We start from the raw sequence: 12621 nt of genomic DNA on the forward strand, positions 1-12621 counted from the left end.
ATGGGTCTCTCTAGTTTTTCTCCATTGGGTCCTGATCGCATGGGCAGAGGTAGAAAGTGATGAGCGGAGATGAATGCACACATCCCAGGCGCTCCTGCTTTGCATACAGTGTGATGTAATAATTGGCAAAGACTGTGGCACTTTCCAGTGCTGCTACAGTCAGGGAGCCATTGAAGAGTGTGATCTGTGAGATTGGTCTGAGCAATATTTCCCTGGTAGTGAGCCAATATAATAGTTTGCCCACTTTTTCACTCACTTCACCCATTTCGATAGATTCCTGCCATAGCCTTTTTCTGTTGTTTAGATAAAGTTGTCGAAGGGCATTTCGTGCCGCCTCCACATGTCTCAGGACTTCAGGCCATTTTGAAGCTCGCGTTCCAGGACCCTTGTTTCTAGCTCCGACATAGCCCCATCCCACTGTATTTCTTCCCCAGATAGAAAGACTTTCTCCCACACATGGTGGCTTTCCTTGCCACACACATCACTCCAGATGAGTTAACCAAGAGTGTACTCATTTCAAAATAAGATTACAGCTCTGTTTGTATGCGAGTTTTAAGTTTCCTGACAAAGCGCATGACCAGTCGTTAAAACTGTTCTGATTCCAAGATGGATTCCAAAGAGTTCCATGAGCATGCAAGGCTGCTGATGTTGACCTGAAAATCATGTTGGCACTCCCCACCCTTCGACCAGCGTGATTGTTCGTGTGTGTGATCTTATAGAGTATGCAAAATGTTCTGTTGGTCTGACAGGCAAGGTAATCGTTAGCTGTGACTTCATAACTGAGAACAAAGAAAACAAGAGAACTAATCATTGTGTGGGCAAGGCAACCATGTCTGCAACCCTCCAACACCTTCCATCTCATACGTTTACCCCTGATCCATCAATTAACTTATTAATACCAATGAAAATATAACACTAACTATGGGGAATTCCCACTACAGCCCGCAGAAGAATGATAATTGACAAGAACAGCTGTGCTGCTGGCTTGAGTCTTTGCTCTTCGGGTTGCGACATTAGGAGGGTTGCTCTAACCGGGTGTTTCCCTGATTTAGTACATATCTGCCAAGGTTTCAGATTGCTATGAGTGACATTTTCATAATTTCAGTGTAATTATGAGTGACATTAAATAACTGTGTGACACTTCCTGTAAAACTGCTGCAAACCACCAAAACATCTGATCTCTCAATTCTATTCTTCAAAACACCCAAAATTGGCTCTCATGCAACCACCTCAAACTTAACACTCAAAACAGAATTTCTCCTAATTGCCCCCACCCAACCAGATACCCTCAACGAGCGATTGGATGAAGTATTTAACAGCTTTCAATTGCTCACCACAAATCATTGAGTCAGCCATATCACTAGGAATAATCCTGGACCAAAATCTTAATATACGGGAGCATATTAATGCCACCACTTAAGGAGTAAACCTACACCTGAGTATACTACAAAACTAAAACCTCTCCTCCCTCAAACTGACTTAAAGCTGGCTGTGCAAGCACTCATAATTCCTAGATTGGAATATGGAGGCGCTACTCTCACTGGCCTGCCTAGAGCCCCAACAGCCCCGTTGAGGGCCTCACTCAACTCGGCAGCAAGACTTATGACAGGGTCAAAAATGTACAATCACATCTCCCCTGACCTGAAATCCCTCAACTGGCTCCCTTACGAAGAAAGAATTAGACTAAAAATTGCATGCATGACACACACAGCTCTACATTTCAACACCCCAACCTATCTCGCCAACAAGCTTGAGCTATCTGGTGGCGCTAGATCTACCAGAAGTGCCTCTACTCTCCTGCTAAAGCCACAACGTTTCAACAAAATAAACTACAGCTCATCTTTCTCTGGCATTGCTCCCAGAATTTAGAACTCTCCCCCATGATATAAGACGGACTCCCTCCATTACCTCCTTCAAGGAAAAAGTCAAACTCCTGTTTTAATGAACAGATTCTTGGTATAGATTATAAATTCCCTGCCCTTTATGCTATTGTTTCTTTGACACTGTATGTACTTTTACTATGTTTAATGATGTTTGTCATTGTCTCTTCATCTTGTAAAGCGCTATGATACCCGCATGGGTCTAGTTCGTGCTATATAAAACTTTTCAAATAAATACAGCTACTTGTGGAACAACATTTCGAAACTCACAATGCGGTGAATCAGCATAGCTGGCACTCCGTTGAGTCATTCATAAGAAGACTTAATTTCCATATTTTCTGTTATTAAGAATAAATACATAGATTTAACTTCCCATCGGCTGTTATGCGCACAAAAAAAGACAGTAAAAAAACGTCAGCCTTAACCACAAGTAACCATATTAACAAGCAGTGGCATAGCCAATAGGTCTCGCTTTTGGGACCTCATAAGTATTTAGTTATGCAGCACAATCTCCTTAGAGCAACAACACCAACTGTTGCATGGCTAAACACTTATAAGGTCCCAAAGGCGAGACCTGTTGGCTATGCCAATGCTTGTTTCTGATTGTCTGAAGCCAAATAGCAACACCAAGTATTGATTGCCATTTTCTAAATCCTTTCCTGCTATCCCCAAGCTTATTTGAAGCTTGGAGGAAGACCGGAGGAAAGCTTGCAGCCTAACATCACAAAGGAACAACAAGAATTATCCACAGGAGCACATTGTGTATGATGCACATTGTTAAAAAGATGAGAGTGAAGCTCATGGCTTGGAGACCCAGCGGGGGGCTTGCTTTGGATATGGAGGGCAACGCGGCACAGTCCCACCTCCTTTTCGCCCCAATAGAAAAAATGGACGGGGAAATGGGCGGAGCTTTTATTCCGTTCCTTGCAGAGCATTGCATGCGCTGCCCAAGCTCGACCTAAAAACGCACAGAGCGACGCACCTCTCTGCGTCCGAGCAGAGCACAGCTCTTTCTGAAGAACCAGCTCGAAGAGGGACAACTGACTGACTGACCATGGTCTGGGAAGGGTCATTTCTGTCCAGAATGATCAAGATGCTACAAGGATCATAGCATCACTCTAGTCTGCGGTACTCCAGGGACAGCCCACCTAGAGAAAGAGAGTGCATGAAGACATTCTAACAAAATGTAAACAAGTGGTTACACCTTCTAGAAAAATGATGGAGATACAAGCTTCAAAGTGGGAAGAGAGCGTTGCTTCCGATAAACCGAGCTGGAGTTTAGGGGTTTTCCCTAAAACTATGCCTTTCTGAAACCGGAAACCCAGTTTAAGCCCGTTTGGCTGAGCACAAGAAAAGAGGTCTGTGCATAAATGAAATCGCGTAAATAAACAGATTTGAAAGATACAAAGAATGGAACATATTTGGTACATGTTGGGAAGAGTTTAAAATGAAAAAATAAGATTACCACTGAAAAATAAATAACATAATTAAACTAGAGATAAGAATTAGCAATTTCTAATAGAATTACATGCACGTGGATTGACAGATGAGGATTTAAACAATGAATTGAGGTGAAAACAAAAAGGCGTATTGAATCAATACTGAGTTGTAAAAAATATATATATATATATATATATATATATATATATATATATATATATATATATATATATATATTAATTCACTTAAAGAGCTACAGCAATCCACAACTAGCACAGCAGGAGAACCTCTGGTTTTCAACACATTTCAAATTGTAGACACTAAATCGTCGGCATAAAAATATACATGCATGAACTGCTTGTATTGCAATGACACACCAGTTTTTGTTACATACCAAGGAATTGTATAGATCTTCGCATGCTGCTTATATGTTCTGTGATGCAGACACTATGTCAACTGCCAGCTTATCTTAACCATGGATCCATCCACACAGAATGTTTACTTTAATGCTGTGCTGTCGGAAAAATAAATGCTCGATGTGTAGACAGAGAGAATAGAGGAAAAGAAAATGGAGAAGTGGGGAGAAAGTGATGAGAGAATAGAAGAGAGATGGAGGGAACAGTGAGTGAAAGAATAGGAAAGAAGGAGGGGAGATTGAGAAATTGGGAAAAATAGGGAGAAGGGGAAAGTAGCAAGAGAAAGCCAAACAGACACAGAAAAAGTAAAAAAACAGGGAGCGCTGGAGAAACAGAGGGAGAGAAGGGGGGGGGGGGGGTAAGGAGAAACCGAGGGAGGGAAGGAGGAAAAGGCGAGTGAAAGCAAAATCGCAAGTGAAAGCAAAACCGCAAGTGAAAGCGAAACCGCAACTCAATGCAAAATTGTGAGCGATGGGGAAAACCGCTTTAGAAACTGGGATAGAAAGGGCGAAAACAGCGAGACAAGGAGAATCTGAGAAACGTGGGAACACTGAAAGAATGGGGGATAAATCGGTATACAAAGGGAAGAAACTGAGACAAGATGGAGCGTGAAACTGAAGAGGTAAGGCAGCCTTGTGGACGGCGGGATAGACGAGAGACCTGGAAAGCAGAGTGGTGCATGCGTGCGCGCGCAGTCTGCTCTTCTTGGAAGCACATGCTTGTGGCGCACCCCTGTGCGCTCCCGCAAGGTGGGTGCCGCCACAAGCACGAGTATCTGCTTCCGTAGGCGAGACCTAAAAATACTTGTCGCTGACTTCGTAATGAAGGCACACGCTCAGCTAATGACTTGTATATACTTCCAGGAATAATTCAACCCATTTCATTACCCTCAAGGCCGCTTGGCATTCACTTGAGCTTAACTTTGTAAATGTATATTATACACCTGTATTAACCTAATTTTATCCTGAATGTATATGTAACTTGTTGGCGTGTAAATATCCTTGTGTAACTTACATTGTGAAGCGTAATGAGACCTTTGGATAAAGTCCCCGTTATGTAAACTGCATTAAATAAATAGGTTTAAAAAATACATGCAACTGATTCGGAAATGAGTGGTACCTGTTCTGAGAGTCACGAAGCCTGAGATCGGACCCAACCCCAGGGGACAGCCATGACCAGGGTCTGTACAGCAGCATTTGTAGGCAGGAGGTCGAACACATTTACTCCGGCGCCGGATGGCAGCAGCAGTGTCTGAGGGCTAGGCCGGGCAGGTAGGACATTGAAAATAAATATCTTTCCTTCGCCTGTGTTGACTGAGACCTGAACTTCTGCCACCAGCCAAACACAAGTCCGAAGGCAGATGAGTTCAGGTAGAAATAGAGTGCCAGGCGATTTGAGTGATAATATTTTATATTTATTAAAAATAGTGAAGACCGATTCGCGGCCAGTAGCACTGATTGCACGCAGTCTCTCTGCTGCGCACCAGAAGACTCGCACAGCAGCGCCCGAGTGGCAGGCTGTAAGGCGGCTCTGTGGGACCACTCCAGGGCTCACAATGCTCCTGCCATCCCTTCTGATCTGCAGCACCGGGGACGGCTGTCCCTCATTCAGCAAAGCACTTTGACTTCCCGCTGCTGGAACAAATACAGCTCAGACGGTCGAGACCACTGTGCTTCACCCCTCACAGCCGGAGGTGATCACGGCGCTCAAAAAGCATGATTAATTCACTTTAATGTGGGAATGCAGACCACATCATTAAAATGTGTTAATGTAACGCCCGATGCGTGGTACTTGGCAGGACTGGCTAATGCAGGATGGAAGTTATGTGCCGAGCTGCAGAAGGCAGGCAGTGTGGTTCACCCCTCCTCGCCCAGGGCTAAACTGAATTCAGCCAGCTGGTTTGCGGCAAGTACTGCAAATGGGCCTTAAATTAAGCGAATCAATAGAAAGGGTTAAACCATCATAAAGGGAGATGTTGGACTGCAGGCTGCTCAATGGATGTCAGAGAACCAGGCGCACAACTCCCACTGGGCTCAAAGGGCTTCAGTCTCTCTCCCCCCGTGTGTCAGCCCAGGCTGAGACATGCTTCCCTGGCACACAGGTGCACCCGAGTACTTCACAGGTCTTTAAAAGACCATTTACTAGTAACGAGGCTTTGTTGTGTTTCCACCCCTTCTTATAGCTCCTGCATCTCCACTCTTCATATAGCTGGGAGAATCACCCCCCCCCCCCCCCCCCCCCCCGGAATTTTTAGTAGCCAAACATATCCCCCCCCCCCCCCCCCCTCCACACCCCCACCCCGCGAGATTTGGTTCTAGTTGCGCCGCTGCAGCGAACTGCCAGTAGCTCGCGATGGACTGATTGGAGATCCCTGATTTAACGTATCTGAACCGAGCACAAATCCCAGACCAAACAAGCATTTGCAATGCAATAGGTCTCGCATTTATAAGAGTTTGAGCTATTGGCATTGTAAAATTACAATGCCTTTTATTTATGGTTTGGTTTTAAAACAAATAAAAGGCATGGTCATTTACAATAATCAGGCATTATGGCCTATTCAATCCATCTAGAGGAAAAGTCCTAAGAGACCCAGCACGATCAGAAATAACTGTGCTCATTGTTGTCTCTTTCCCTAAAAAGAATTTTTTCCTTTTTTTGGGGGATCTTGCTAAACCTCTTAAGGCTTGTCACTATTTTATGAGCATGAGTATGATTGATGTATGTTTGAGAGTATGAATTGATTTGTTTTGTGCTATATTAGCTACGGGGTTATGTACACTTTAATGTAGATGTCTTTGTTTTGTATACTACGAAATGAATATGTATGTATAGTACTTACAAAATAATGGATAATGTTTTATAAATAGATTTCACCTAAATTGAAAAAAGTGAAGAAAAAAATATTAAAAATGGTTACTAAATAATATCATTGTTTTGTTTAAATTTTCCTCTTAACGCAGGCAGGTGAGAACTTGTTCAAGTCTCTGTTAAAATAATATAGGTCCTGAAAGAGTTCTTTTCCCAGATTCTCTTTTGCTTGTTCTCTCCCCTACTCTTGGACCTCTAATTATCCTCAGGGGGGGCCTTTTGTTCAGATTTATCAATCATCAGGCATCAGACAGTGTGCTCAGTTTTATTATGTCCGCTGGAATAATAGCAAAGTAAACAAAGCAAAGTACTAACTTGTACTACAAAAAGTATGTGCGTTGCTATTAATATAAAGCTTAGCGTGCAGCGCAGTTATGTGCTCATGGCAACCTAAAAACAAACAAAAATTTAAAAAGACCGCGCTCTGTTGGCATTAAATAATGTTAAAGACGTACATCGTAAAGCCCTTCGCTCTGAAAATAAAGAAACCCATTTCGAACATGCAGGCTTTTGTAAGATAACGTGAATGTTTAAAAAGACGAACAAGACAAGCCCGGCGGAGCGTGGCGCGTGCGCTTGGCGGGGGCGGGGAGCGCATTCCAGGCGGGTGAGCGGACCCTTTGAAGTAGGATGCCAAACGGATTGCATGGCGGCACGATGCACGTGATTGTGCGCGTGCTCACCATGCAATCCGCTTTTGGGAGCACTTTTGGGAGCCCCTTACTATAGTCTTGCATAGCGATCGCTTACGTGATAGCTAGGCTAGACCTAAAAATCTGAAGTCTAAACCACAGTTGTTTCTCTTGGGTGGCTAATAATATACCGTTTTAATAAAATGAATACCTTGAATTTTAGATCTGGAGGAGTGATGATTTGAAAACAACGAAGCCAAAAATGTATCATTTAAATCTGAGACTGAAATGCTGCAAGTTCAACTGTATAGCTCCGTGAGACGGCACACCTGCAGTAAAGGCTAAATCGAAAAATGACAGTATTATTTATATTCGCTAAATTATTTCCACGCCACCATTGGTATATAGTAAAAGACCGCGTGCCTGTGACGATGCTGCTACTTCCATTTCTACAATGCACCGGCTAGCACCAAGCCCCAACATGAAACACCGGAACTAGTGTAGTGCTTGGGCCAACAAACTACTTACCATGCAATTTCCCAGAGTCCTCTGCGCGTCTAAGGGAAACGTTTGGCCCCGGAGAGCTGATTGAAATTGCAGATATAACGCTAGCACATTAATTATTTTGACTACCATAATTCAACAGTGCTACTATACTACTAATGCCTTCAAGATAATACATGGCTTCCTTGTTCTTTCTAACATGAGGTACTACGGCGATGGGCCATGTAATTCACAATTAAATATTCAGCTTTGCGCAGTGGCAGTATCGTAGCCAATGAAGTCTAACTGAGGCGCGATTATTGCTTATTGAAAACTTTACCCAATACCCCGCTATGGCGACTTGCCATTGCAATTTTTTACAGTCTCTAAGGCGACTGAAAAATGCTGTGAAAAAATACGTTTAAGTTGCTGATCTGATCGTGTATCGATCAGAGATTTAATGGCGGTTATATGTGTCAATGCCATTTACATATTCTCTGGCAGGTTGTCTATTCTCTAGCAGTAATTTGGGGGTGCTTTTTCAATGATCAGTTTTCATATGTATTGTATTTGTATTTCTTAGGCTTTGTTCCCACCTTCGCTCCCCAGATCTCTAATTACCACAGAGCATTCAAAAACTCACCAGCACTTTTGGCAGCCAGGGGGGCACCCCCTACCTCACTGAATTTCAAGCCCCTGCCGCAAAAGTGACCCTTGACGCGGCGCAGCGGTGACTGGTACCATTTGAAAATGGCAGGGTAGAAAGAGCCATGTTGAAATTGCACTGAGTGAGCAAGTGAAACGCGTGACCCTAACTCTTGAAAGTTTGACGAGAGAAGAGAGGGACTGCTTGTCCCACAAAACCTACTTTTGTGCTGCTGTGTGTAGTCTATTCCCAGCCCGGTATAGGAAATAAGCAAACAATGCACAGCACTTCTTACGCACTTGTTTGCCACCAATGCATGCAAGTACTATAAAAACAAGGCACTTCCTCGCATGCTGTAACACCAATTTCACGGAGAGCTGATGACAAACATGCATGCACTCAGTTATATTTGGATACAATAAAGAATCTGTTGCAGCCGTCCAGAAGGAGGCGCTATTTGATGACAGTACTTCACAACAACTGCATTACCGATCTTAGTTAACCTGTAAATAAAGCACCACCTGTGGTGGCGTTTAGTGGAGGTTTCTGAGCGCCCTGAATGATCAGCCGCGCCACAACGCAGCCAGTTCACACACTGGTTCTCCTCCTCGAGGTAGGGTGACCAACTGACATGGGTGCAAATTCAGGACGGTGAGTGTAAAAATTCAGGACAAAGGGTCAAAATTCAGGACAAAAATTCAGGACAGGAGGTCAAAATTCAGGACAAAACTTCGGGACAAAAGATACATTTTACAGACACATCAGAGGAGGTCGCGCAATAGAATATAATTAAGCCCATCCATATCCAAACATATCTAATCATTTGCAAACCTATCCATCATGTATCCTTCTATCCATCATTTCACTCATCCATCCCTCCATCCACCCTTTCACTCATCCATCCATTATCCATCCATCCATCCTTTCACCCTATCCATCAGTACACTCATCCATCCACTCTTCCACCCATCCATTCACTAATCCACCCAGCCTTTTATCTTTTCACCCATCCTGCCATCCTTTCACTCACTCATCCATCCATCCATCCAGTCACTCATCCTTCCACCCATTCACCCTTTGTTATCAATCCATCCTCCCTTTCTCTCTCCATCGAACCTTTCACTTAGCCATCCTTCCTTCTACCCATCCATCTACTCATCCACTCATGAATCCATCCATTGACCCTATCAGTCATCCATCCACCCTTTCACTCATCTATCCATCCATTTGTCCATCTACCCTCCCTTTCACTCCCTCATCCATCCTTACATCCACCCGCTCACTCATCTGTCCAGCCATTCACCCTTTTACTTATCAAATTATCAATCAATCCATCATTTCACTCATCCATCCACCCATTAACCCACCCATTAACTCACCTATCACCCACCCATTCACTCATCCATCAATCCATCCTTTCACTATTCCATCCACTCTTTTACCCATCGATCTACCCTTCCACCCATACATACATCTTTTTACTGTTTCTCTCATCCATCCCTCAACTCACTCATCCATACATTCTTTCTCTCATTATCCATCCATTCACCCTTTCACTAATCTATCCAGCCATCCACCCATCCCTTCATTTACCCACCTTTTCATATTAATAATGATCTGAGCCTGTGTCTGCAGAATTGCAGACAGAAGAGGCCCATCAAGAATTTCACCCTTGCTGTACTTCCTAAGGCAATGGGTGGGGGTAGGGTTCCCTATGCCCCGGCACATAGGAAATCTGAAAACATGAAATTCATGGGTCATGCGTGATGGACAGTGCCAGGCCCTGAGGTGACTTTGACTTGGTTTTGTTTCCAGGGCTTTAAGTGGGATGAAAATACCGGGGGGTCTAACCAAAGGGGGTGTTCGATGTAATTAAGGGCGTGGCTTAAAACACGTAAGCTAAAAATCTGTGCTTAGTATAGTGTGCTGCCTGACTGGTATTTTGCCTCTTCTGTCATGGTATCCAGATATATAACAACAAGTAATGTTTCACCTGCAACAAGCCAGAACTATTGGCTTTGTCAATGGTTGTTAGTGGCATAAAATAAAAAAGTAGCAATCATGGCTTCCTTAAATATAATATTGAAAATGCATAAGTTCTAAAATGACGAGATTGTGAAAGAACTCTAGCCCCTTCTTTTTAACTTCTTTCACCAGCACCTTTTGTTGAGCTGGATTCTCATGTAGCAACATTGGCGTTTTTGCACATTTCTTCTGTCTGACAGAATGCCCTGCCCTAGACCGAGCCTGGGGAGGCCCACCACATGCTTTACCAGCCTAGACTGGACCATTGTCATTCTGTATGTGGCAATCAGCCAGCATACAGAATGACAATGGGCGGGTGGGGCTGCTCTTGTGCTCCGAGGAGGAGTGCAAGGAGGCCCCATCAGGGAGTTGAGGTTTCATGCAGGGAACAGTGCTGTTCCCTGCAATGCCCAAAATTACGGACATAAGGCGTCCGTAAAAGGGATCCTCACAGCCAACGGACGTGAGGTCCAAATTACGGACGGACCGTGAAATTTATGGATGGTTAGTCACCCTACATCATACATAATCACATAAAGATGCACCCTCACATGCACACACAGACCATCACGCACACATGCTGCACAGAGTAGGAACTCACATAAATCCAATGACATCACAAGTTGCTAAAATAACACAAACACGCATACCTCCCACCGTCGCAAACCATAAATTAAAATCATATATGCTTATAACATGTGAAAATGGGCAAATGTTTGGAAACCCTTTGTTATTGACGCCTATATTTGCTGAGTCAGCATTTTACAGTGGCAGAAGAGCAGGCATCCCACCTAGTCTAAAAAAAATAAGACACCTTCCCCGCTCTGGGTGGGGTGTACACTTCGGCGAAAGTCCCTAATAAAATGAAGGCAAAAGACTTTGGAAAATGGATCACTTTTGCAGCATCGGGAAAGGACTATGGTGAATAATGAAAAACTGACCCCAGATTCTAAGTTTCTTAAATGTACTTGATAACACTCATCCACAGGCTCAACTACCTCAGTGGTATTAGACCAGTGCTAGTTCTATCAAAGCTGTGTTTTGAGTAATTTTATTGCAGGCTGCACAACTTGTTATGAACGGAGAGGAATCCTGTCCCTTGTGCGAGAGATGAGACACCAGCATCATGCAGACGCTCAGGAACACTTAAATCAGTTTGGGTGAACTGACCCTGGCATAGGCATTTGTTGAATTTGCCACACTGTTCACAAATATAATGTATGCTATACCAATTTGTATTTTTTTTCATTTGTATATTTCTGGACCCTTCCAGGTTTTTTCAGTGTCCCTACTGGTGTGACATAGTACAAGTATCTGCTGATAAGTATCAGAAGTCTTACATTAATACCTTTGGATGCCTTCATTTATCACTAGTTTCTGAACAGAACCAGAATGCCATGAGCACCTTTTACATTACACAAGGTCACATTAGTTTGTACACACCGGAGATTAAGGGATTTGCCAGAATAACACAATGTTTAAACCTGAATTTATTTTTTATTTCATTGTGTGTGGGTTACTTTTTTGCCTTCGTAACTGCATATGAAATAACAAAGACCTTACAGAATAGTTTGTTCTTCTCAGCCACCTCTTTGACCCGCCACCGCTCTCAATGACCCCAGCCCCCATAGCACTGTATATTTTACACTTCAAGTCTGTAAATGAAAACCGCCTGGAATTGCGCCAATAAAGAAGGCCACACTTCCAAGCCGTCTTCATTTACACTTCTCTGCTAAGGCATTTGCACTCCCCCCCCCCCCCCCCCCCCCCCAGGGGGGCGCGCCTCACTGTATGAACACCTCTGGCAGGAGGAGGCCCAGGGAATGCCATATCTGTACAGAGGGGCCCTTCATCAGTCTGTGTTTGACAATCAGAACGATAATGGCCGATAGCAATCTGCGCCACGAGGGGCTGCTGCAGGCCTTTCAGTTCACAGCAGTGCGAGCTGGCCCCCTGCAGTGAGAGTTAGAGAACTCTCAGGCTGCTTGCAGGGGGGACAGATAGCACCAATGCCCAGAATTACGGACAAAAGGCGTCCGTGAAAGATTTCCTGACGGACAAGAGGCCCAAATAACGGACAGTCCGTGAAATTTACGGACGGTTGGTCACCATACCTCGAGGGCACTTGTTAATTAAGACTATGTGGGCCCCGTTGCCATTGAATCTGTGTCAATCCACACCCAATGGGGGATGGGAGCCACTTCTCAGCTTCTTGCTTTGGGGCCTGGGTG

The 12621-nt window shown here is 44.0% G+C and overlaps 1 protein-coding gene and 1 pseudogene across 2 annotated transcripts in view; both read left to right on the top strand.

Moving 5' to 3' along the window:
• Positions 1-12621, top strand: part of NBAS (NBAS subunit of NRZ tethering complex) — a 2067161-nt gene that overhangs the window by 77587 nt on the left and 1976953 nt on the right. The gene's annotated exons all lie outside the window — the stretch shown is intronic.
• LOC146816780 (U4 spliceosomal RNA) lies at positions 7986-8114 on the top strand (annotated as a pseudogene).

Source organism: Triturus cristatus, chromosome 6 (assembly GCF_964204655.1).
Source record: "Triturus cristatus chromosome 6, aTriCri1.1, whole genome shotgun sequence".
Lineage (NCBI taxonomy): Eukaryota > Metazoa > Chordata > Amphibia > Caudata > Salamandridae > Triturus > Triturus cristatus.